The sequence below is a fragment of the Lissotriton helveticus genome, chromosome 6 (assembly GCF_964261635.1).
Source record: "Lissotriton helveticus chromosome 6, aLisHel1.1, whole genome shotgun sequence".
In the NCBI taxonomy this organism is placed as follows: Eukaryota; Metazoa; Chordata; class Amphibia; order Caudata; family Salamandridae; genus Lissotriton; species Lissotriton helveticus.
The window spans coordinates 1,163,416,265-1,163,442,212 of record NC_136067.1 but is presented as its reverse complement, the minus strand read 5'-3'; the positions used below and the strand labels follow the sequence as shown (position 1 = coordinate 1,163,442,212).

Here is a 25,948-nt window from a genome sequence, read left to right as displayed (position 1 = left end):
AGTACCGTTCTGGTGAAGGTGCGCTGTCTAAGCGCTTGCTGGCCTCAAGGGGAGGCTGCGGATCTGTCTTTGTGGCCCCAACTCCTTGGGAGTCTGTCCTCGTGGCTCACCTTCGGTGTGAGACTATCTGCGTGGCTCACCCTTGGAGCGAGGGTCCGTGCATGTGCAATAGGTTCTAGTCTTTCTGCGCATGGTTTCTCCCATGCCTCTAAAGTTTCTGGTGTGAGGGGCTACCCAGGGTGACCTGTCGCAGCACCATGCCTTTCTCGGCGTGTTTACTTTTTTACTGGTGCCAGGGTGACCTGTTGCAGCAACACGCCTTTCTCTGCGTGTTTACATTTGCAATCTGTCACCACGTGCACAGTGTGCTTCCTGATCCAGTGGAAGACAATGGCAATGAGGATGGACACAATGGACAAGATGCCCACTGCAATGCCAATCATGATGCCCAGGTGAAGGGGCTCCGGTGGAGTTGGTGTGGTGCCAGGTACTGCTGTGGGGTTGGTGTCGTCTTTGGAGCTCCCTTCCTCGTCGCCATCGAGTTTACAGGACAGTAGGTCGGCTCGCAGAGTGTACCCTGGCTGGTAGGAGCACCGGAAGGAGCCAGGCGTGTTATCAGAGGCCTGGTCACAGTACTCCGAGAGGCACTCGTTAATATCCACACACAGCGTTCTAGGTGTGCCCTCCACACTGAGCGCTTGCACCGCGCTGGCATCGTCTTTCTCAATTATGTACCCCTTCGGGCTGTGACAGGACTCCATGGTGTGTGGGTCACACTCTGCCGGGCACTCGCTGCTGTTGCAGAATATCTGGCACTTGGGATCGCGAGAGTCAACGGTGTACCCCGGTTCACAATCCCACCTGTAGGTGCCAGGCAGGTTGATGCAGTTCTGTTCATACACCTGGCCATAGCACTCATCAGTGTCCTCACATTTGTTATTGAACATTTCGTAGCCCGGGTGGCAGAGGCAGTGGAAGCCCCCCCACTATCATCTTGCACTGCTGATCGCATATGTTCTTGTTCACCTGGCAGTTAACGTCGTGGCAGCTGGTGCCATCTTCGCCCAGTTCATACCCTTCCTGGCAGATACAATGTGGCATATTGTCGGTGGTGTTGAGGAAGCAGACCTGTGGCAGGAGCAGGGGTCGGGGGCAGGACACATTGCCGTCCACCTTTAGTCAGCTCCAGACCCGGGGGGCAGGTGCAGGTGGCAATGCCAGACTCCTCTCGACAGCTGTGGCTGCAGCCTCTTTTCTCCACCTCGCAGTGCCAGGGGCCTGGGCTCTGGGAAACACATCTCATGCGAGTGCTGTCCTGGCCTCGGCAGTGAAGCTCCAATCCGTATGGAGAGATTGAAGGCACCGTGTCACGGGGCAGCGCCATGAAGTCGCTACCATTAGCTCTGAAGGGGGTCACGTAGGTCACCGCAAGCCCAGAGCCGAGGTTTAAGGAACTGCAAGTGCCCGGATAGGTGAACTCGCACAGGAAACCTTGGCTTCGGCTCTCGCAGTCCCTTTCCCCCCAGGCTAGATCACTCTGCACAGTCACGCAGCTCTGTGAGCAGCTGTTCCCGGCTCCAGGGGCCTTCCAGTTGGTGTAGTCTGTGTTGGAGTCTCCGGTGACCAACTGGAAGCCATGCAGAGGACCTGGAACGTCGGGGCAGGAGCTGGTTCGAGCATTGTGAGACCGGCGAAGCCCTATCCACAGTGCATGGTCTCCCATCAACTCCGCTTCAGACGCACAGCGCCTGCCCCATGATTAGTGTAGCTACAAACAACCACCTGCTCCTCCCCTCAATGCAATAGATGTTTCACACTTTGTTTCTGACTAAACGCGCTTACAATGCGCCGAGAGTGCCCAACACCCATCAACTCTGCTTCAGACACATAGTGTCTGCCCCACAATCAGTGTACCTACAAAGCTCCATCCGCTCTTCCCCTCAATGCCATAGATGTTTTTAGGTCTCTGTTATAATCCACCCTTTTTCATCTACTGCTCTTTTGCCTAAATTCATTCCCCTTTGGTCTCTCCCTCTTTCTTCCCACCCCTTCCTTTTCTGCCCTTTGGAATGTTCTGACAGTTTAGCCAGAGGCTGCCTTAGAATGTTGGCGGAGGCTGCCTGACTGGCGAGTTCTAGTGCTGTGCTGTGAGAGTATCCTGTTGGAGAGTTCAGAGTGGAGGCCGAATAAAAGCTATACTTGAACTTTACTCACCTGACCAAGTGTCTTTATGACTGGTCTGCGTAAGGGAGCAGAACGGCTCTCCTTCCCTTCTGTCTTCATCCTCTACTTCAAGTTTATAATATACCTTGTGGCCCACAAGGTTGAGGTACTGTTTTCCAGCGTTTTCATCCAGCGCTTTGTTCCTTCACACCAACCTTAATTCAGTCAGAATCGCTACCAGCGTCCAACTTTTCTCACAGTTTAATACCCTGGAACTTTGTTTTCAATTGTTCATTCAGAGTGGAATGCTGTTTGTGTCGCCTGCCAGCTGAGTTATGCGCTGACAGGAACAGCTTTAGCCTCAATTCTGAGACACTTTGGAACTATTGACGTGGTGATACCTGGGATGGGCGCTTCGCTGTCTGACTGGAACTACCCTCACAGCGGGGGCACAGTCTTTGACAGTGTTTTTCTCTCACCGCTGTGATCCTGGTATCAGCGCTTCCTTGCCTGGCATAATTATCCTCGCAGTAGTGGCCATTCTTTTACAGTGTTTAACTATCCACCTCCCGCTGTGCGCATTATTGTGGACGAACACTGCAGTTTCCTGTTCTCTTGCCGTCTGTGCTGTGTGTCGGCTGTTTGCGTCCCTCGTATCTTTCATACAACACGCATTTAGCCTGATATGCCCTGCGGCTGGACTTCCTATCACAGCGGCCGCCTGTGAAGAATGTGGTACAAAAGGGGTGGTGATGGATGGAGCATCTGAACCAATCAAACACTCACACCCAGTCAAAAGATCTGGGTTTGATCCATCACCGTTCTTTAGCCCACTCTGCCACCCCAGTTCAGACATGGCTATATGCAAATCAGTCTGACCCTGTGCCTCATGGGAACAGTCCAGCCCGAACTGCCAAGCCATGCCTTCCCTGGACCGGAAACAAGCTTCCAAGGACCGGTTTCTGGCATTGCAGCCGTCTTCAGCCCGGCTTGCTTGAATCCAGTGGCAAAGTGAGCAAGGGACTCACGTCTGAGCATACCCTGCCATACTTATGGCGGTCAAAAGCGGTACAAAAGGGGGTGGTGATGGACGGAGCATCTGAACCAATCAAACACTCACACCCAGTCAAAAGATCTGGGTTTGATCCATCACCGTTCTTTAGCCCGCTTTACCGCTTTGGCCGCCATAAGTGTGGCAGGGTATGCTCAGACGTGAGTTCCTTGCTCACTTTACCACTGGATTCAAGCAAGCCGGGCTGAAGACGGCTGTAATGCCAGAAACCGGTCCTCGGAAGCTTGTTTCCGGTCCAGGGAAGGCATGGCTTGGCAGTTCGGGCTGGACTGTTCCCATGAGGCACAGGGTCAGACTGATTTGCATATAGCCAAGTCTGAACTGGGGTGGCAGAGTGGGCTAAAAAACGGTGATGGATCAAACCCAGATCTTTTGACTGGGTGTGAGTGTTTGATTGGTTCAGATGCTCCGTCCATCACCACCCCCTTTTGTACCGCTTTGGCCGCCATAACCGACATAAGTGTGGCAGGGTATGCTCAGACGTGAGTCCCTTGCTCACTTTGCCACTGGATTCAAGCAAGCCGGGCTGAAGACGGCTGCAATGCCAGAAACCGGTCCTCGGAAGCTTGTTTCCGGTCCAGGGAAGGCATGGCTTGGCAGTTCGGGCTGGACTGTTCCCATGAGGCACAGGGTCAGACTGATTTGCATATAGTCAAGTCTGAACTGGGGTGGCAGAGTGGGCTAAAGAACGGTGATGGATCAAACCCAGATCTTTTGACTGGGTGTGAGTGTTTGATTGGTTCAGATGCTCCGTCCATCACCACCCCCTTTTGTACCGCCTGTGAAGAATGTTGCGCCTCCTTCACTTCATATGCTGTGAAGAGGCTTCCAGTGCCTTTCTTCCCTGCCATCTTTTGCAGTCTTGAGCTGCGGGGAGGGGCTCTTGTCAAACGTGTGTGAAGGTCTTCAGTTTCATGTTGCTGCGTCCCGAAGTGCCAGAAGCACTCAGATTCCTCTCAGCAGTTCTCTGGAAGTGTTCATTTTAGCAGTTTTTAGCTTCTACTGCCATCTACTGTCCGTTTTTGGTATTTTTGCTGACAAGCACAGCTGCTGCTTTGACAATCCTCGTGGGAATATTATCAGTCAGTTCTGAAAACTTTGCTGGTTCCTGCAAATTTACATTATTGCATTTCCATCCTTCCTCCATTATTTGCTTGCCAGCCTCATTCACGCTGACAGGCACAGCTTTAACTAAGGGGTTTCTCTTCCTTGTTTTCCCAGTGCTGGATGCACAGTCTACTTGAATTTCTTTGCTAGTTCGCTGATTGGCACAGCTCTCTCATCTTGGCTCCTTACCTCTTTTCTTTCTACTCAGCTGCCAGCCTGTTATTCACTTCAGCGGTGACGCGCACACCATTTTGCGTGTCTCAAGCGCAGTGTTCAAACTGACGGCACTTCCTATCTTCAACACCTGCTTGCATGGCTAACACTGACGGGCACAGCTTACCGTACGCATTTTGCACTTTCATCCGATCCATCTGTGGAGTGTATATCACCAGGGGTTCCTTTGCCAGTCCGCTGATTGGCACCGCTAATTGAGGGTCATCTTTTCTCCTATTTACTCGGTATTCCAACAAGCAGTCGCTTCAGCGGTGGCACGCACACCATATTTGCGTGTCTTCAGTTCGGTGACACGCACACTTCGCAAACTGCTTCCTAACCTGCTCCAGTGACACGCACACTTTATAAATTTTTTTTTTTTTGCTTGTCACTTCCTTTTTTCCCTTGATATTTCCTACTCAAACTGTCGCTAAATATTCAGTACATACTACGTGGTTACACTTCCCTTCAGCACCGTCACATTTGTAATATAATGGCGGTTGCCAACATGAACCAACCTCCACCTTTTCTTAATGAGTGTGGGGAGCCAAACCTTCCTTGGAAGGAATGGGAAAAGATCTTTGAGTCATATTTGATTGCCATAGGGGGAGAAAAGTTCAGCGCATTAAGAAGACAGCACATTCTCTTGCACAACCTGGGTACCCATGGGCGGAAAGTCTTGGATACAGTACCAGAACCTGAGCTGGAGGAGGAGGAAAATGTTTATGAAACGTCTCTAATAAAATTGGAAATTCACTTTGGAGACAAAGTCAACATTGTGCTGGAACGCCACAAGTTTTTCTGTAGGGTGCAAGGTAAAAATGAAAGTATATCGAGTTATGTAGCTGTTTTGAGAGGCCTAAGTAGCCTTTGCCAGTTCGGAGAGCTCAACGACTCCCTTATTAGGGACCAGATGGTACGATGCACAAACAGGAGAATCCAAGAAAAACTGCTGCAAAAGCAACCTGATTTACAAGAAGCAATAGAGATGGCAAAGTCTATTGAACATACGGCTTACTGCATGAAAGAGATTAGGCCTAATCTAGAGACACCTGAACATTCATACTCAGTCAAGAACCAAGTGTCAGAAATAGTAGATTCTGAGAACACTGACACTACCAGTGAAAACAATATTTGCAAAATTAGAAACACAAAAACTTCTAGCTTCACTTGTGAGAACAACTCTAACCCTAACAGACTTAAATGTTACAGGTGCGGTAGTAGCAATCACCTTGCCAACAGCCGCGGGCCGTGGAGGGAGTTACGGTGGGGCAGGGAGGTGGGGAGGGGAAGGGGCGGGGTGGAGGGACCTAAAAACTGGCATATGGATAATTGCAGGTAAGTACACAATTTAATCATTAAAACGAATTTCGTAGCGCGCACAGCAACGCATTTTGCGATGCAGTGCGCGCTACGAATTTCGTTTTATTAATTAAATTGTGTACTTACCTGCAAATATCCATATGCCAGGTTTTAGGTAGTTCCACCCTGCCCCTCCCCCTCCCCGCCTCCCTGCCCCACCGTAACTCCCTCCACGGCCCGCGGCTGCTTGCCAACAACCCCATTTGCCAAGCTCTATCTGCAATCTGCAAGAAATGCAATACAGAGGGCTCCCTCGCTAGAGTTTGCCACAGCAAACAAGACCGTGTTGGAGTTGCTCCTGAGCACAAAATTCAATCAGTAAAGTAAATTGTATTTCAAATCAATGAAACAAGTACTGTCAATCAGATAAACTACCCTGTATGTGAAGTAGGGTTGGATGGCAAGAATGTTAAAATGTTTGCGGATTCCTGTTCCCCTTTCACCTTTGTCAATGTTACTGACTTCAAGACCTTAGACATCTGTAAGGAAAATGAATTAATTAAACCTGACATTTTCCCAAGCAGCTACACCAGAGAATCCATTCCCTTGTTAGGAATGGTAAAGATTCATATCTCATTCAAAGATCGTGTTACTCTAGGCAAAGTCTAAGTGGTGGAGGAGGGGTCCAATCCTCTGGGTTGGCAGCACCAGAAAGAGTTAGGAATAAGATTGGACCCTAACAACCCTGAACAAGTTCTCACCATTGATAATTCTCCCCAGAGCAAAATTTTCAGCAAAGAATACCCTGAGGTCTTTTCAGATAGTCTTGGACTCCTCAAAAACTTCCAACATAAAATTAAACATTAAACCTAACGCAAAGCCCATTGCACATAAAACCAGACCCATACCCCACCTTATGTGGGAACCCCTTAAAAATGAACTGGCTAAGCTACAATCCCTTGGTGTCATACAACCGGTGGACTGCACTACCTGAGTCGCACCAGATGTCATTGCCAAGAAAGCACAGGGGAATGACATCAGACTATGCATCGACCTAAGAGACCTTAACGACAACATCATTATTGAAGGACACCCACTTCCACGCATCCATGAAGTTTTAAGCACTATGGGGGAAGCCACCTGCTTTAGCGTACTAGACCTTTCAAGCGCATACCACCAGGTAGAATTGCACCCCGAATCAAGAGAATTAACGGCCTTTACCACTCCTTTAGGGTCGTATATGTTCCTCAGAATGCCGTTTGGATTAGCGGCAGCGGCAGCAGTATTTCAAAAAATAATGCAGAACATACTTGATGGGGTCCCCGAAACAATGTGCTTCCAAGATGACGTGTTGATTTACGGAGCTACGCCTGATAAACACGATATCTCTCTCAGGATAGTCCTAGAGAGATTCAAGGAGGCGGGTTTCACCCTTAAAGAAGAAAAATGCCAGATAAGAGTAGATAGTGTAGCCTACCTTGGGCATACTATATCTAGAGATGGGTTCAAGCCAATATTAAGTCTACTGGATGCTGTTGAGAAAGCTAATGCACCCACCACCAAGAAAGAACTGTTGTCCTTCCTGGGTCTGGCAGAATATATGGCCAAGTATGTTAAGAATTTTTCGGATGTCTCTAATGATCTCCGAGAACTCACTAAAAGTCATGTTCGCTTCAAGTGGCAAGAGACACAACAAGCAGCCTTTGACAATGTTAAAATGAGCATTTTGAATGCTCCTCACTTATGTTCTTTCGATTCTTCAAGGACAAATATCTTGACCACGGATGCAAGCAACAAAGGGCTCGGAGCAACTCTCTCACAAATCATCGGCGGAAGAGAACGCATTGTGGTGTTTGCTTCCCGCACCCTAAACAACTCAGAAAAGAACTATTCGGTTGTAGAGAGGGAAGCCCTAGCTTGTTTTTGGGCAATCAAACATTTAAAATTTTACCTGTGGGGGATAAAGTTTACTGTTTGCACGGATCACAAACCTCTCATTTTCATGTTCAGCTCTAAAGGCTCAGTGAATAGTACACCCAGGATAGCTAGATGGGATTTAGGCCTAGAAAGCTTTGTGTTCAGAGTAGAATATGTTGCAGGAGAACTAAACACTGCAGCTGACTTCCTTTCGAGAGCACCATTAGAGGTTTCAGAAAATTTCGAAACTACAGAAGTTCCCATATTACTGGTCCATTCCTCCTCCATAAAACATGATGAATGGATAGAGAGTATGACTCAAGACGCAACTCTTTCATGTTTCAAAGAGTATACTGTTCATGGTTGGCCAACTTCACATAAAGATATCAGCTAGGAGCTAGACAAATTCTGGGAGGTAAGACACGAAATCAATTTGAACAGTGGTTACATGTGGAGAAACAATAAAATCATTCCCTCAGAAGGTTTAAGGGACAAAATAATAGACTTAGTCCATGAGGGCCACCTAGGAAGAAGCCTTACGAAAAACAGACTCAGAGAGCACTATTGGTTCCCCAGCATGGACTCTATGGTTGAGAGTAAAGTCAAGAACTGCACCATATGCTCAAACAGTGACAAGTCTAAACACACCCAGATGACACCCCTTTCACCAGTTCCGGTTCCCAACAAACCTTGGGAAAAATTGGCACTGGACATTATCGGACCGATCAACAAGAGAGGGGTCACCAAAAGATTTGCCTTTGTGTTGACAGACTTTCACTCCCACTGGGTGGTAGTTAAGATGGTACACCAAACGGGGCGTGGCTAGCTGAGCAGCGAGATGGCCGCTCTCTGAGTGAGCTCCGCCGGCTACTCTGACTAATCCTTCATTAATCCTACTTCTGGTGACTGCGGACCCTGGATATCCACGGAATCGATGTCTTTAGCCTGGGGGAGCACTCGGCTCGAGTTTGAGGCGCATCGTCAACGATCCTGAGGAGCGGCGGCGTTCCAGTCACTGACCGACCTGCGCGCCCGCTCTGCTCCCGGCCGGAAGTGCCGGCCTCTGGGCGTTGCGGAGAACTGTAGACTGCGGCTGCGTGGGCCTCCGGGGACCCGGGGACCCGCTGTGCTGTAGCCGGTATCTGTGTCGGAGAGTAAGCTGTGACCATCCGAGGCACCGGTGAGTCCCGATCGCGCAGTTGTTGGGGACTGACTGCTGTGATCCTGGGCACCGCGGTGAAGGTGGACCGCCCCTGCTCCGACCGTGACTCCAGAAAGGGCGCCGTGCTGCACGTGAGCTTACACCCGAAGCCGCGGTAAGCGATCCGGGAACCAGGGGCTTCACTGGGGGACAGGGACACAATTGGTGACCGGCACACGAGGGACGGGGCAGAAGCAGCGCGAAGCTGAGGAGAGGCGGAGACCGGTCTAAACCCTTCCGCTGAGCCAGTACTCCTGACATATCGGTTGCCGACCGTTGTTGTGACCTGAGTGCCGGTCGAACGCTGCTGCGCCCTGCTACTCGGGTCCCCGGGTCTCCATTGAACTGCTGGACCTGCAAACTACCGCACTGCCTCACTACTTGAACTCCGGGGCCCGCCATTTTGTGACTTGGTGCTGTCTTGCCTTCCCTGCAGCTTCACAGCAAAACTGGGCAGTCTCACCAATTGAGCTCTACACTTGGCCGGAGACTTGCTGCCATTTGGGTCGGGCAGGTGCACCTTGACGCCAAGAGTTCCATCACACGCACATTACTAGGAGAGGCGCGGAAGGGCGCTGCTCCCTCGCGACGCTAGCGGACACCTCCGAGCCTCGAGGATGGGGAAAAACGAGGCAAAGCAACCCAAAATTAGCTTTGACAACAAGAGACCCCGAAAGACACAAACGTCGGAGTTGGAGGGCGGCGCACAGTCGTCGCAAGGACCACCGCCAGACATAGACTTCGGGGCACTTATTATGGAGGTGAGGTCCAGCTTGAAGAGCATTGACGCTAAACTCGACAGCATGGCTTCGCAGCTGGAGTCTGTGAAAACTAAAGTGGATGCCCACGAGACCAGACTGGACTGCCTAGAAAACAGGCAGACTGAATGCTGCGAGTTCCAGACTCAGGCCAAACAACATATCACGTCACTGGAGCGGGAAATAGGTAATCTACGCGCCAAGACAGACGATTTGGAAGCGCGCTCCAGGAGGTCCAATATCCGAATTACGGGTATTCCGGAGACAACAAACATTGGCAGGATGGAGACGTTTGTGACAGACCTCCTACATGAACTATTCGACCCTAATCTGTCCCCAGTCTTCACGGTCGAGAGGGCGCACAGATCGCTTGGGAAAAAACCTCCGCCTGGAGCCACACCTCGACCCATCCTTGCTAAATTGATCAACTACCAGGATAGGGACCTCATCCTACGCTTGGCGAGAGAGAGGGGTAAGATCACGCACCAAGGTAATACCATCTCCTTCTACCCGGACTTCACCCCTCTTGTGCAAGCGGCCCGTAAGGAATTTCTGCCGGCGAAGAAAGTTCTACTGCAGGCTGGTGTGCCATACTCTCTACTATACCCGGCGAAGCTGAAGGTACAACACGAAGACACCTCGCACTTCTTCACGGACGCTAAATCTGCGCTAAAGTTCGCTAAACATATTTGCGCTGGGGCCAGGAGAAAATCGCCAAGATTGGAGGATGCTGCGGAAAACCTGAGTGACAATGACTGAAGGGGCTAATACTGTGGAACTGCACAACTGCTCCTTCGCCCCCCTTCGAGTCTCGAGGGGACACCTGGGTTCCCTTGGGCGCGCAGTTATTGCGTCTGCACTGAGTACGTGGTGGTAAGTCGCTGAGGCGCCCTTGGGCGTCGAGCTGAGGCTGCTGACTCCATGCTCTCTTTGTGGCTGTGGTTAACTGAAGTGTTTCGTGGACCCTGGGATGGGGGTTCCGCTGGTCACCAGGAGATCTAACATTTGATTGTAGCCACCCCGTCCGTACGGGGGTGTACGCTGGGCGCACCACGCCTCATGGGGTGCTTCCCATTGTCGCCGATGTTGGGGGTTCTGTGGGGTATGTCACCACCTGTTTGGGGGGTTGGTGAGGGAGGCGGGGAGCGGGGGGGTTGAAGAGTTTGCTGTTTGTAGTTTTGGTCTGGTGCACTGAGAGATATCTTCTATTTTCATGTCTGGGCGCAGGGGCATTATGTGTGCTGTGTGCAGGGATGGGTGGCTATGGGGATTGGCTGCCGTTCGGGGTTCTGTTGCCTCTACTGTACTTCTATGATGGGGGGGGTTAAATTGTGGACCTGGAACATTAGAGGCCTTGGAGACTACAAGAAGGCCCGGTTGATGCATGGTATGCTAGCCAGACATAATGTGGACATATGTTTCCTGCAAGAAACTCACCTTAACGCTGTTCCTTCACCTAGACTGCGTAATTCTAGATGGTCTAATGTGTATTCTGCTATATTCTCCAATTATGCGAGGGGGGTGGCTATCCTTGTACGAAGAGGGCTGGACTGGCGGGAACGCACCTGCGAGCAGGACAAAGATGGGAGGTATGTGCTCTTGAATGGTTCTTTGCAGGGCAAACCGGTTGTGCTGGCTGCCATCTACGGCCCAAACGTGGATGATCCTGGCTTCTTTCTGTCTTTATGGGCGCGCATTGCACTGCTTGATTGCCAATCAATTATTGTTGGAGGGGATTTCAATGTGGTGCTGGATGATGATATTGATAGGAGGGGTGTGGGTAGGCCAACCCATGCTAGAGCGCGTCAGGCTATATTTGATGTAATGGGGGAAGGGTTGCTTTCAGACGTGTGGAGAGTTCGGCACCCCGGGGAAACGTTGGGCACCTGCTACACATGTCATCAGTCTGCATGGTCTCGCTTAGATTACTGGCTGGTATCGCCTGAGGTGGCGACGTGGGTGAGGAACGTTGACATACAGGCCAGATCACTGTCAGATCATGCTCCGTGTGAGTTGGTGTTGTGTGTGCCTGATGCGATGCATAGGAGTTTCCAGTGGCGTCTACCTCCACATGCTCTCACGGACCCGGTATTTGTTGAGGAGATCAGGACAGATATTATTACATACTTTGCAGAAAATACTGGATCGGTTTCGTCCGAGGCCATAGTGTGGGACGCCTTTAAGGCGGTGATCCGGGGCCAGTGCATAGCGCGCCAAGCGGGTGTGCTGCAATCCATTCGTGGAACACTGGCCCGACTAGAAAGGGAGTTGAGAGATCTGGATGGGGCCTTCAGTCGCACTCTGTCATTGGAGGTCGCTGGTCAATTTAAAACCAAGCTTCTTGAATTCAATGAGGAGGCAGACCGTGAAGTTAAATTCCTAGGGAAGCAAGCAGAGGCTCGGAGATACGGAGAGGGAGATAGGCCAAGCAGGACTCTAGCTAGATTGATAGCTTCACGTACGCATTCACACTACATACACGCCATCCATGACAGTAGTGGATCCCTGGTTGTGGGCCAAAACGAGGTTCTGCGAGCCTTCACTGACTTCTACACGACCCTGTATACCTCCAGACAACCTGTCGCTCCGGCTTCTTTGGAGGCCTTTCTAGATTCCATTGCCCTAGTGTGGTTTAACGACAACCACAGGCAATACATGGATCTCCCGGTGACCGTGCAGGATATTATTCAGGTCATCAAAAGCATGCCGGCCAACAAGGCTCCGGGCCCTGACGGTCTGACTACGTCCTTCTACAAGGCATATGCTGACGAGCTGGCACCGAAACTCCATGCGGTGTTCGTGGAGGCCCTCGAATCGAACTCCCTCCCAGATTCCATGCATGAAGCCTTAATTATTACGCTTCTGAAACCGGACAAGGACGAACAGTCCCTGGACTCTTATAGGCCCCTCTCCCTGATCAATGTAGATGCGAAAATCTACGCCAAAATTATTGCAGATAAACTTCAGCCGATGCTACCAATCATCGCACTCCCTGATCAATCCGGTTTTGTTCCTGGGCGAGCTACATCGCATAACCTCAGAACTATCTTTTCTGTCTTGCACTATTTACACCCTTCTGTACAGGCGGCGGTGGTGTTCCTTGACGCCACCAAGGCGTTCGACTCCCTGGAGTGGCCGTATCTCTTCCGGATATTGGAGAGGATGGGATTCAGTCGCAATTTCATAACCCTTATTAAGTTGCTGTACACTGCACCCAGGGCGAGAGTGAGCGTTAATGGCCTCGTTTCCCAGCCCTTTGAGATCTCTAGGGGAACCAGGCAGGGTTGCCCGCTGTCCCCGCTCCTATTTGCTATAGCAATGGAGCCGCTTGCGGCCAGGATACGGCAACACCACACCGCGAGAGGGATCGGGTTCAGCTCCCGTAGTCTGCTGATTTCATTATACGCAGACGATGTCACTCTGTACATTGTGAACCCCAGTGACAACATGAATCCATTACTCCGTGAGTTCGTGAGGTTTGAGGGACTCGCGGGAGTGTCCGTGAATTGGACTAAATCTGTCGCGTTCCCCCTCACTGATGAGACAAGCCAACCGTCATCGGAGTACCCCTTGCGTTGGGAAACTGACGCAGTTAAATATCTAGGTATCTGGATCAGTCGTGACATGCAGGAGTTGTGGTCTCTTAATTTTGGCAGAGCGGTGGACTGGCTCGAGAGGAAAATCGAGGTCTGGAACAAGTTACCCCTTTCCCTGGTGGCGCGCATAGCGCTGGTGAAAATGGTGGTCCTACCCAAATTCCTATACCTGTTCGTTAATGTTCCATTGCCCCTGACGGCGCACTTTCATGCGCGGGTCCGCTCATTGCTCTTGACTCTGGTTTGGGCTGGGAAACAGGCGCGTGTATCCTGGAACCTGCTAACGCTCCCACTGAGACAGGGCGGCCTCGGAGCCCCTGACCTCAAGCTATACTCCCTATGCGCACAGGCACAGTTTCTTCATTTCTGGGCCTTCCCCACCCCTTACCAACCGCACGTGGCGGTGGAGCTCGCTGCTGCTGCCCCGTTACCGCTGCGAGTGGCGCTTTATGGCAAGGTCAAACGTCCCTCGAAGGATGTGGACACGGTAGAGATGATTCGCTGGGCTTGGCGTGAACTGCAAAACAGAGCAGGACTCTCCGTATTGTATGCGCCGGCTGTCCCCTTACGGGGCAATCCAATGCTACCTTGCCTGTGCGCCAGAGGAGGTACCCTTATGCTCCACGGGCGGCGACTGACTACATTTGCCGATATCTATCCTGAGGGCACTTTTGTTGATTTGCCAGCGGAGACGGACGATCAGCCCGTGTCTTTCGCGGACGCGTTGCTGTACCACTCCCTCAGGGAATCCTGTAAGGGATTGGGACCCCAGTTTCCTGAAGAGCCACAGCCCCTGGATGCCCTTCAGAACCTGCTTTCGAGGCCGACCCCCAAAAAACTGGTTTCTAGACTATATAACTGCATGCAGGAGCAGGCCCCGATTACGGTGTCCAAAGCCAAACTGGCTTGGGATGCTGACCTCCCAGAACCACTGTCAGATGACATGTGGGAATACTGCTGCAGACAACTCATGGCGCTATCCCCGAATTATCGTCTTAGGCTCATTCACTTTAAATTTCTGCAGCGCTACTACCGCACGCCAGTTCTGCTACACCGAATGGGAGTCCGTGAGGACACTGCTTGCTGGAAATGTGGGGGAGGAGACGCGTCCTTCATTCATGTGGCGTGGAGCTGTCCAAACCTGGAGGAGTACTGGTCAGCGGTTTTTGCTGCTATTAACCAAATTCTTCACAGGGCCGACGCCCCTTCACCGCTGTTGGGTTTGTTAGGCTACGTCAAGGACACGGAGCCTTGCGATAGAAAGTTGCATGCTATGCTCCTCCTATATGCCAAACGACAGATATCGCTGCACTGGGGTAGGAGGGCCCTTCCATTGTACGCAGACTGGATTAGAGATGTGACATACGGACACACGCAACTGACCAATTATTGGGAAACGATGCCAGCGGCCTCTAGACCCAAAGATATCTGGGAACCCTTCCTACAGTGGACCAGAGAGCAGTTGGGATCGGTAGCCTCCGATGATCTGTCTGATGTAGGTGTGTCAGATGATATGGGTTGAGAGCTCTGTGCAAGGGGTATGATGTGACTGTCTGGATGCGCGGAGCTGGTGTGATCCTCCTTGTTGACAGGACTTGTCCCATCTCTTCCACCCTTAATGTTCCCTATATGCGACCCTTCGGGCCTGCCCTGTTCCACCCCTGAGGCCATGTGACCCTCTGGCTTGTCCTACCACGACCCCCTCCAAGTCCCCCCCCTCCTTCCCCTTTCTCCCCCCCCTCCCCTGGCTCAGCGCTTGGACCCTGACACATGCGCGACTACAGATACTGCCACTGTTAGACACTCATTCGCGGCTACATGGCACACATGCGTAAGGCCATACACGAGGGTGGATATTGCATGCTAGATGTCTCTCGACTGCACCGATGGTTACTGTTCATGTTGTTTCGTTTGTATGTTGGGACAAGTTGGGTGTAAACAGTGCTTGTGGACGATTTCTTTTATTCTGCCGCTTCAGCAGGCTGTGTCCTGTTGCTGTGCTTGAGGCGGACCTGTTACCCTTAGATTCACTTGTCGCCTGCAGCACTGATAAAATGTAAGATCATTACCGTGCACGATCTGCACTGCTCATGTCCATGGTGATCCTGTTTCTTATATAATGTTTTTGATGATCCAGTGCCCGCTGAGGCAGGACTGACCCATTGCTTTCCTTGCTGACATGTGATGTGAACACCATAGCGGCCTGCCTCCGGGTTGTTGGCGTGACGCAGTGTACAAATTATGATTCCTCTGTGTTATACATGTCTTGCACAATAAATAAAAAAAAATAAAAAAAAAGATGGTACACCAAACAACCACAGAAGCTTGGGTTGCAGTGAAGAAGCCCACCATCGTTGGCGATCATGAATCTAAGTTCTATGAACCAAGGAAAACAGTAAAGGTCAAAAACAATACGGAGGTTCTGGAGAATGGACAAAACTGGAGCATGTACAGATTGACCAAATGCCCAATCCCTGAGACCACCGGCCAAGAGGTCTCCCTAACACCTGATAAAAGCGGAGATTCTGTTGCTCCATGTAGGAGTGGTACCAGGAGACATACTGTGCCACCCAAATGGCACAAAGACTTTGTTATGCCATAGAATAATTTTTGCATCTTTGTTGTTTTGGTGGGAAGATGTGTTATAATCCACCCTTTTGCATCTGCTGCTCTTTTGCCTTATTCATTCCCCTTTGGTCTCTCCCTCTTTCTTCCCACCCCTTCTGTTAAAAGTTAGGCTGCAAACGTCAACATTATCGGCGCCATCTTGCTCTCCTTGAACCCATTCGTGCACGTAAGCGGCAGCCATTTTGAGCACCATGGCCTCCCTGCCCCTCGCTGATAGCCAGCGCGTCTCTCTCCCTCAACCTCGCAGGCTTCCCCCCCCCGCGCGCTGACAACCCCCCCCCGCTCTCGCATGCCCTGAGTCATAAACCCCTCTTCAGCGCAGCTCTGCCTCAGAACCCCATCCTGTTCCCAGCGCGACACCTCCCTTCATTCCTTTCATGGTCCCAGGCCCTTTGATACAAACCCCCTATCCTGTGTGCCCGTTTGTCTTCCTCGTTCCCAGGCCGCCACCTAGCTCTGCGGATACTGTTTATTGCCCCCCCCCCCGTACAGTAGGAAGCTTCCCTCATCAAAGGACCCTCGAGTTGATCAAAGCCCCCACCCTATGAGATCCGACCAACCCCCCACATCCCGCGAATCGGCGGGATGTCCAGCTGCGCGATAATCATCACCTGTTGTGACCGGGGTGGGGACTTCAACTGTAAATGTGTGTGGGAACGGGCCTGAAGGGGAGATTCAGAGGATGTCCTTTCATACTTCAAAGCATTACAAGAATGTGTTACCTGCAATAAAGATCATGAAAATGTGTATAAGAGGCCAGGCCTCAGAGATGCGGGTAGAGCACCTCGTGACGATACTGGCTGTTCGAACTGATGTGTTCTCCTCCGGAGAGAATAAAACCCTTGTTTCCTGCCTTCCAGTCTCCAGCGCCTGCCTCTTCATTGATTTATATCTTGTGGGTTTAAGAGGCGACACCGCCGGGAAATACTTAGGGTCTTTTATTCTGGTTGGTAGCCTGACCTTTTTACAATTGGCGCCCAACGTGGGGCCCATCAGTGACTCGTGGATCCAGTGGGAGAGGTCCTGACGACAGAGTGAATGACTGCAACGATCGGGAGTGCACCTGTCCGATAGACCCTCGTCTGACAGCCGATCATCCGAACTTCACTGGTTCCGAACAGACCTCTCTCGAGTGATCTACGGTCCTGACTGGGAACCATCAGGAGTGCCGCGAGGATTACGAAGAAAAGAGGACGATCGGGCGCTGGATTCGGAAGACAAGAAACTGTCCATGCGGTCCGGGTAAGGTCGTGTAAACACGACGAATTGCGAAATGATTATTTGAATTGTTTAGAAAATACTAGTATTACTCTTTGTTAATTTATTTGGAGATCCACTGTCTGCAAACGGAGAAACAACAGGCTCTCTCTTTGCAAGCAGTGGAGGATAGGTAATGCAACCGTCGCGCCTATCTTTCTCCCCCACTGATTAATTATTTGAAACTGAACTATTGTTCGCAGACTGTTTTCTGGAGATTCTCTGTCTGCAAACAGGAAAGAGCCCCCCCCTTTTTACAGATAGTGAAAGGGTAGGTAACGCAGACCTTTGCGGGCCTACTTATTCTCCCCACTGAATTGTTTTGACCGAACATTGACTATTTGATATTGGTTCATGAGGTATTCACTGCCTGCAAACAACGTAGAATAGGAATATTCTGTCTAGTCTTTGCACGCAGTGATAAGATAGGCAGTGCTGACTTTTTGTCCCCATTGTGCTCCGTCATGTCTGTCTTCTCCCCACTGATTGGTAGCCTGTTTAGCCCGGACCGCTTATTAGAGGTGAACCATCCGGCTCCACTGGAGGGCACCCCTAATAAGGACATGTTCATGAAGCATGGATTGATCACTATAGCCTATAACAAACTGTGGCATAAATATACGAAAAAGGATCGAGAAAGTCAGTGGCCACTGATAGGATCCTTCGATGATGACAAAATAAATGCGCTAGAAACAGCCCTTGGTAAAAACAAGACAACGCCCACTATGCTTGATAGTTTCGGCATGTGGCGCAAAGAAACTGAACAACGTAAAAAGAAAACTGAGAGTAGGTTGGGAAAAGAGCTGCGAAAAGCAGCCCACCTAGCTGCTCAGAAACTAGAAGGAGAGATTAAGGAAAGAGAGAAAGCCAAACAGAAACTAGAAATGGAAACATCAAGTCAGTGTCCGGTTAGAACGTCCTCCATGCTCTACCCCGATTTACCCTCGAGACAACGAGCCAACGATGATCTGGTGTTAGGTCCTCCGACCATCTACATGCCCCCTCCATACGCCCCTTCCCAACCCTTAGCACAGCACCCACCACCCCCAGGTACAAACGAAGGTAGCGCCACAGCTTCGGCCCCCATGGCCTCTGTGCCGGCCGAACCCCTTGTATTAAATACTACACAAACGACAACGTTAGGCGACCCCGAGACCCGAAGGGCTGGTTCTGCAAGAACAAACAGACTAAGCAAAGATGAGCGAACAGGGATCGACAAGATAGCAAGGACACTGGTAGAAAGGAAGGAAGATGAAGAGTACATCACGGATATGTTTAACTCGTATACCGGGAGTCACAGACGACATTTTACCGTACGACTGTGTTACCATGTCTTGAACGCATACGAGGACCGATATCGAGACAAAGGTCCCGAGAGCCTAACGACTCTGTACCGGAAGGTCGATATCGGGGATGAGGGCGAGTGTGATGTGACGGACCTCCTTACGCGTACGCTTGAGGTTTTCCGCCACCTCACTGAACGAGAATCGGGAACTAAACCCACGACCTCCGTAGCGACCGAGCCACAAACTGAGCAATCTAACACCATGATGCCGATACGAGAGGCTGCCCCTTACTGGGTTCCTCCACGAGGTGCAGGGACTAACGATGATGCAAACCACCCAGATGCAAAGGGAAGGGTAGTGTACAACTGGGTCTACCAGCCATGGGACCGGCAAGAGATTCTGACATTCCGGAAATCTCTGCCTGACCTACGTAAAAACCCCACGGCCTTCTACACTGAATTGGGTACAGCCCTAGGTTCAACGATCATGACCCTGGCTGACATCGACTTGTTTTTCGGGTTATGTCTACCAGCTGATGTGTGGAAGCAAATCCGGAAAGTCGACCACCTTGAGCTGTTTGGACATACCTGGTCACAACTCGATAACATCGATAAACAACGAGGACCTGGACAAAAGCCTTTGAAATCCATTCTAGACCTTCCAGATAAAATCGTACAGAAATTAAAAACCCTGATCCCAGAAAAGAAAGTGGACTGGTCGATAGTAACGGCCTGTCGCCAGAAACCCCAGGAGGATGTATCGGAATACTTCTCCCGGTTTGAAACGGTGTTCTCCGATTACAGCGGCCAGGACATGACCACTGCAACCGGACACCATCTGTTTGTCCAGAATTATGTTAAGGGTCTGTCATCGGAGGTCTCCCAGAAACTGCAGGTTAGCGAGAGTAGTTGGGCAGCCTCCAAACCTACGGCTATCCTCCAGATGGCCCAATATTATGAACATCAGAAAAATGAAAACGATAGGGCAACAGAGAAAAAGAAGAAGGACTTGAAAGAGAGGGTGATGATGGCCCAACTGCAAGGGGTGACTATAGGGCGAGACCAATACCGGGGAAACTATCAGACAAACGCCCCTAAGGCTGCATTTCCCCAGGACCGCACTTTGACTCCCCACAGTGGACGTACAGACCTTAGAGAGGACCAGTGTGCTTTCTGCAAAGGAACTGGCCATTGGAAATCCCAGTGCCCAGTTCTTCTGGAAATAATCAGGAACAAAGACCCCAAGGACGTAGCAAGTGGACCGAGAAATAAGGGACAACAGCGAGGGCCCCCAAATGACACGACTAACGACAGATCAGGCAGACCAAATACGTTTGATCGACCCAGACAGAACCAATACCAGCAATCTGACTACGATGACGCCCACAACTTTGCATAGGACAGCCAAGGGCAAGGGAGGGATCCAGTCGAGCTCTATGTTGACCAGCAAGGCCCTTACGTCACTGCTAAGGTCCTGGGTACCAAGTCTCCATTTCTGGTAGACACTGGCGCAACACGTAGTGCGTTATCTAAACGACTGATTCCAAGGGCACCCTTGTCTGGCTCACTTATAACATCGACAGGTTTCGATGGAACGCCCTCCACTAACCCTTTGTCCGCCCCGATCCTCTTTGACGTAGAAAACAACACCACTGACACCACGTTTTTACTTTCCTCCAATAGCCCTGACGCCATTATGGGACTTGACTTATTGAAACACTTCCGAGCGACGATCAGATGTTCTCAAGACGGAGTTAGAGTTTTCCTTTACGACAACCCCGTTCTGCTTAGACATTGCCCTCCCCGACGCATGTTTTCCATCACCGACGTTGACACATCCCTGCTTGACACTCTGCCTCCGTATCTGTGGGCCAAGGCGGATTCGGACGTAGGGCGCATGTTGATTGACCCAGTGCACATTACTGTCCGACCAGACGCAACACTCCCAAAACTTCCACAATATCGGATATCGCCCGAGGGCGAGAAGGCATTGGTAAAGATTATTCAGTCACTAATAGATGCAGGAGTGGTAGAGGAAGTGGTAAGCAACGTTTGCAACAGCCCTATCTTGCCCATCATCAAGAAACAGGGAGAGGGAGATGAGAAAGCATACCGTTTTATCATTGACCTTCGAGAGATCAACAAAGTGGTGGTACCCCAGTACCCTGTGGTCTCAGACATCACCACCATCCTGACTTTGATTCCTTCTACAGCCACCACCTTCACTGTCATTGACCTCAAAAACGCATTCTTTTCCATCCCCATCCACCCAGACAGCCGATATCTCTTTGGCTTCACCCTAAAAGCCCGCTCATATAGGTTCTGTCGAGCACCCCAGGGCTACACAGAAAGCCCTAGCATCTACAGCCAGGCCCTCAAGAGACAACTGGATCAAGTCCAGTTACCCGATGGAGTGGTGTTAGTGCAATATGTCGATGACATCCTCTTGGCAGCCGACACCACTCCATTAGCAGTTACAGCCACCATTCAACTCCTGCGCTTCCTTGCGGAAAATGGCCACAAGGTCTCCAAGAAGAAGTTGCAATTCTGCCAACCCCAGGTCACTTACCTCGGCCACCTTTTGTCCAAAGAGGGAAGGAAACTCACTCCTGATCGAATCCAAACCATTCTCGAAACTCCTGTCCCTAAGACCCAGAAACAGGTTCGCTCCCTACTAGGCCTCACCTCCTTCTGCCGACAGTGGTTACCGAACTTTAGCCTCGTTGTGAAACCGCTGCTTTCTCTGCTAGGTAAAGACGTCCCCTTCCCACTCCCTTGGACCCCTGAGTGTCAAACCTCCTTCACGGAACTACGAGATGCCCTTTGTTCGGCCCCTGTCCTAGGTACCCCCGATTACAAAAAGCCCTTCTCCCTTTACACTCACGAAAGGGAGGGGTGCGCTTTATCTGTCCTGACCCAGGCCATTGGCCCAAAGCAACGACCGTGCGCTTACTTCTCTGCCACTCTTGACCCTGTAGCCAGAGCCTTGCCTGCCTGCCTTCGAGCTGTAGCTGCTGCTGCAATCTCTATCCGACAGAGTGAGGGGATCGTACTCTCGAATTCCCTCACGGTACTGGTACCCCATGCATTTGACACCCTCCTGAACCAAACCAAGACGCAACACCTGACGAGTGCACGACTGACTGGATACGAACTGACTTTGCTTGCACCCCATATCACCCTGAAAAGATGCACCACACTGAACCCGGCAACTCTGTTACCCTTGCCAGAGAACGATCCCAATGTGCACCCTGTACATGACTGCGTGACTCTTACGGACGAACAGACTAGAAGTAGGGTTGACCTCAGAGACACGGCTTTCCCTGACCCTGACGGGGAGCTGTGGGTGGACGGTTCTTGCATCAAACTCCCCGATGGCACCACTTCCGCTGCCTATGCGGTCACCACGGCTCGAACTGTAGTCGAGACAGCCCGCATCGCGCAACGATCTGCCCAGGCAGCAGAACTGATCGCCCTGACACGAGCCTGCATTCTGGCAGCAGGAACCACAGCGAACATTTACACCGACAGCCAGTATGCCTTCGGGGTGGTCCACCATTTTGGGCTCCTTTGGAGGGAAAGGGGATTCTTGACCTCACACGGCACCCCCATTTTACACGGGGATCTAGTCTCCGCCTTGATCGAAGCTGTCCTTCTCCCCAAAAAGCTTGCAGTCGTCAAATGCCAGGCACACAAAAAGGTGACAGACATCATTGGGCAGGGAAATGCGCTAGCCGACATCACGGCCCGAACGACAGCTGAAAATAGGACGACAACACATATGTATGTGACCAGGTCACAAGCAGAAAAATGGACTGACGCTAGGGACACTATTAGAGACATTCAAACGGCTAGCACACAACACGAGCTGACTGAATGGACACGGGTGGGATTAAAAGATGATGAAGGCTGCTGGCGGACAAGAGACACAAACAAATGGTTGCTACCTGACTCATACCTGATTCCCATACTGGCTATGGCACACTCCCCTGCCCACATAGGATCAGCCCCCATGATTGAACTTGTCTCCAGAGTTTGGCACAATGATAAAATCACAGATTCCGCCAAACGTCTGGTCCAACAATGCTTGATATGCCTGCAACACAACCCCGGGAAAGGAACTGTAGTACCCCGGGGAGGATTTGGGGTCCCAAATCACCCATTTGAAGTCCTGCAGATGGACTACATCCAGCTAGACAGGTGCCAAGGCCTGAAATATGTACTTGTCATGGTGTGCGCATTTAGCAAATGGGTGGAAGCATATCCAACCCGTGACAACACTGCTATGGCCACTGCAAAAGTACTGTTAAAGGAGTTTTTCCCCCGTTACGGCCTTTGTCGTATTTTATGGAGCGATAATGGCCCCCACTTCATAGCCGAAGTCATCCAGTTCATCTTAAAGGGGTTGGGCATCAAGCAGAAATTTCACGCAGTCTTCCACCCCCAGTCTGCTGGACTTGTTGAGCGACACAATGCCACACTAAAGCTTAAACTGGCCAAGATAGTGGCTACCACGGGTCTGAAATGGCCAGACGCCCTCCCACTGGCATTGCTATCGATGCGTTCCACCCCCACCCGACATCACTTGACACCTTATGAAGTTGTTTTCGGTCGACCCATGAGTGTCTGGTCTGCACCGAAACCAACTTCCATTCATGACGTCCCGGACGTCCTAATGTCTGATTATCTGTATAAATTGACTGAAACTCTGTCTGTCATTCATCAGCAGGTGCAGCAGGCCATCCCCGATGCTTCCAGGGGTCCGGGTCACGCCATCCAACCTGGAGATTTCGTGCTGATCCGGAACTTTCAGCGGTCGAAGAGTTTGGAACCCCGGTGGACGGGCCCCTGGCAAGTGTTGATCACCACCCGGACGGCTCTTCGTGTGGAGGGGAAACGGCACTGGCTGCACGCACACCACTGTAAGAAGGTCTCCTCGACCCTGGCCACGACGGAAAACATCGACAACCAAGAAGAGCTCCTGAACAAAGACCGACCGTCGCTAACCTGCTATCCCGATACCGAAGCACTTGAACTTTCAAAATTCTCTGATCCCACTGTGCCATCCAGAGAAGGGTATTTCCTGCGTCGAAAGGAGGGAGCTTCGGCTAAGCAGACCACGAACTAAGTTAAATCTCAGAACGGTGACCCAAAGCAACCAAGGGTTACCTGGAGAGAAGCTAAACTAAGTCTGTGGTTCTGCCCACTACCGAGCACCTTGAAAACGAAGATGATGGAAGCGCCAGATAAGAAGATGATGGAAGCGCCAAATAAGAAGATGATGGAGGCAAGAGGAAATACCCACTACAGAAACCCAAGGACAGACAGACTCCATAGCTCAAAGACAATTGCACTCTTCATCGCAATCCTTTTCTGCTTTCTCCTCATGACCACACTCTGGATTGTGGAAGAAAATGCGCCTGCTCACGAAACATTCCTGACCACTGCTCAGCCTACCACCATGAAGGAACATTATCTGATTTCGCTCTCTCCTCAACTCAGAGAGAGGCGAAAGGAGTTTTGGAATAACTCTTTCGTACAGCTCCTTCACCAGCACAATCTCGCCACCAATGCCACCAACTGTTGGATCTGTGGGTTGCTACCCCACGCCACTGGACACTCGATACCATTCATCCCCTCACCCTTCTCAGTTCATGGCTCCTGCCTTGCTTGGCTGATCCTCCTGCAAGAAAGCTATAAGGACAATGCCACCTCCAGCAAAACCGTAACGCATTTCTTCCACGGGGTCTGGCGGAACAAAACAAAGGCACACTTCTGCCCGCAGACCTCCAACGACTCGATCCACATGGACATCCCTGCTAAAGAACGAATTGAAATGCAGGTGTTCAACAATCCAACCAGACCCACCTTCTCCTACCTGCGGAAACGAACGGCTGCCACTCTGACTGTGGCCCTGTCAGTCATCAACGTCACAGGCCACATGTGCATAGAAGGACATGGGACACAGCTGGTGGGCCGCAGTACTTGCCGTTTTACCAGAACTTTGGACTCCACGGATCCACCTTCCTTTGTGTCGTCCCCAAACATGTATTTCGTCTGCGGCACAAAGGCCTACACCTGGCTCCCCAAAGGCTGGGGGGGCACTTGTTTCATCTCCTTCATCCTCCCTCCGACTTATGTGGCCCCAGCGAATCATCATAGACATAAACGAGCCAAGGACATTGAGCAAGCCGACTCAACAGGAGCGCAGTTCCTCGATGCTATGAAGGGACTTGTTCCTCTCTGGGGCCCGATGGCAAACAGCCGTGCCATCCGACATCTGACTCAGGCAGTTGAGACAACGATGAACATCACAGCTGGTATCTTTGCTAACAACACCGCCGAACTCCAAGCGGTCCGCTTGGTGGCCCTCCAGAACCGCCTTGTCCTAGATGTGGTTCTTGCGGACCGTGGTGGAGCATGCCGCATTATTGGGTCCAGCTGCTGTACATACATACCGGACAACTCGCCCTCAGTGTACAAAGCCATCGAACATCTTCACAGACTCTCTTCAGAAGTCCACCAGGATCAGGAAGAATGGTCGCTTGGTGGTTGGTTCTGGAACACTGTTAAGACCTGGGGCTGGAGACTGTTCACCATTTTCCTGATTCCTGTAGTTGTAATATGCGGTCTATGCTTAGGAATCCAATGTCTGCCACCCCTGTGTTCATTATGTGCAAACTGTATTTGCCCTAAGACTGTGGACTTTGGAAACGAACGCATGGGAGCATTATATGATGTCGAGGTTAGGAATTTGATGAAGATTGACATTGAATAGGCAAGTTGGCTAGATATGTTGAAAAGGGAGGACTGTTAAAAGTTAGGCTGCAAACGTCAACATTATCGGCGCCATCTTGCTCTCCTTGAACCCATTCGTGCACGTAAGCGGCAGCCATTTTGAGCACCATGGCCTCCCTGCCCCTCGCTGATAGCCAGCGCGTCTCTCTCCGTCAACCTCGCAGGCATCCCCCCCCCCCGCGTGCTGACAACCCCCCCCGCTCTCGCATGCCCTGAGTCATAAACCCCTCTTCAGCGCAGCTCTGCCTCAGAACCCCATCCTGTTCCCAGCGCGACACCTCCCTTCATTCCTTTCATGGTCCCAGGCCCTTTGATACAAACCCCCTTTCCTGTGTGCCCGTTTGTCTTCCTCGTTCCCAGGCCGCCACCTAGCTCTGCGGATACTGTTTATTGCCCCCCCCGTACAGTAGGAAGCTTCCCTCATCAAACGACCCTCGAGTTGATCAAAGCCCCCACCCTATGAGATCCGACCAACCCCCCACATCCCGCGAATCGGCGGGATGTCCAGCTGCGCGATAATCATCACCTGTTGTGACCGGGGTGGGGACTTCAACTGTAAATGTGTGTGGGAACGGGCCTGAAGGGGAGATTCAGAGGATGTCCTTTCATACTTCAAAGCATTACAAGAATGTGTTACCTGCAATAAAGATC

General features: G+C 51.2%; 1 protein-coding gene and 1 pseudogene across 2 annotated transcripts in view; one reads left to right on the top strand and one right to left on the bottom strand.

Moving 5' to 3' along the window:
• ABCB10 (ATP binding cassette subfamily B member 10) overlaps nucleotides 1-25,948 on the top strand; it is an 878,274-nt gene that overhangs the window by 258,858 nt on the left and 593,468 nt on the right. The gene's annotated exons all lie outside the window — the stretch shown is intronic.
• LOC144761358 (thrombomodulin-like) lies at nucleotides 209-1,723 on the bottom strand (annotated as a pseudogene).